Raw genomic sequence first — 1470 nt, forward strand, 5'->3', positions numbered from 1 at the left:
GGGATCAGTGTGTCCACTCAACAGTCACAGAAGCTCAGAGCAGGAAGGAAAGCGAGCCCGCCCTGAACCGACATGCACTGCTTGTAGCCTCTTCTGACTGCACAGAGTGGCCAAGGGCGCCAGTGTGCTTCTCAGCAAATCTGATTAAACGCCTGTCTCACTGTTGCCGGGGCTCTCCTTCAGGGCGCTCATCAAGGGGTTTCTGCCCCATCACCTTGGAAATGCTTCCCAGTTCTTACCAAGTTTGACTGGCAGCAAGTTCCTCGTTAATCAAGGTTTCTCTGGATTCGTTTTGGCTCAATTCCTCCTCATGCCACATTGCCGAGAGAAGGGAAACTGCCGATCTTCATCCTCTTTTTGTCCTTTACATAGTTGAAGGTCTCAGCTTTCTCTCCTTTACTGAATTTGGAAAATAAGAATGCTTCTTTTTGGTTAGTCGTCTCTTCTAGAGAGATGTACTAGTTTTCCATAGATGCCACAAGAAATTACCACACTTAGTGGCTTAGATAAAATTTGTTCAAAAACGAATGTTTATTTTAATATAAAATTTACTCTCTTACTGTTCTGGAGGTCAGAAGTCCAAAATCCAGTTCAGGGAGCTAGAGTCCGGGGTTTCCGTCTGGGGCCTCTGAGAAGCAGATGGTGCTCCCCGTCTTTCTCAGCTCCTGGCAGCCGCTCGCGTTCCTTGACTTGTGGCCTTTCTTCCTTCCATCTTCAGAGCGCGTCGCTCCCCTCTCTGCTCCCATCACTGCGCCATCTTTGTCTCTAACTTCGACTCCTCCCATGTCCCTCTTATAAGGACTCTTATGACTATTTTGGGCCCGTCCAGATGATCCAGGAAAATCTCTTCCTTTCCAGATTCTTAATCACATCAGCAAGATTCCTTTTGCCTTTTAAGGTAACATTCACAAGTTCCCAGGGTTAGGACGTGAGCATATTTGGGGGTGTCGTTAGTCAGCCTACCACAAATTAACGTGCCTTGACTAGAAGAGTTTCCTTTTTGGCTGAAGGTCTCATGGTAATTCTATTTTGCCAGGAGTGTCATTTTTCACTGATTACCCCACTCGCTGGGAAATTATGTTCCTGCAAAAGTAATGCACAGTCAGTGTAGAAGGTTTAGAAAATAGAGGTAATTAAGAAGACAAAAACAAATATGCATTTACTACTACCACCAGAGGCTACTTTAGTTTTTGGAGGAATCTGTTCACGCCCCTGAGGGATGCTCTGTAGGTCGCTAATAGTCCATGAAAGTTTTCTGGAGTTGTAATTTTCCCAACTGGCATCCTGATCCTTAGATCCTATAAAGATGATTTCATCCCATTATTCCATGTTAAAAATGTGGAGTAGGAAGTTCAGAAATAGTAAATGACTTTTTCAAGGTCTCATAATTAGTGAAGAACGAGGTTAGAAATTAGCTGCCCAGTTCTCAGCTCAGGGTTGCTTATTTTCACCCATGCTAATTGTTTCCTT

Source organism: Equus quagga, unplaced genomic scaffold, assembly GCF_021613505.1.
Source record: "Equus quagga isolate Etosha38 unplaced genomic scaffold, UCLA_HA_Equagga_1.0 HiC_scaffold_2189_RagTag, whole genome shotgun sequence".
NCBI lineage: Eukaryota > Metazoa > Chordata > Mammalia > Perissodactyla > Equidae > Equus > Equus quagga.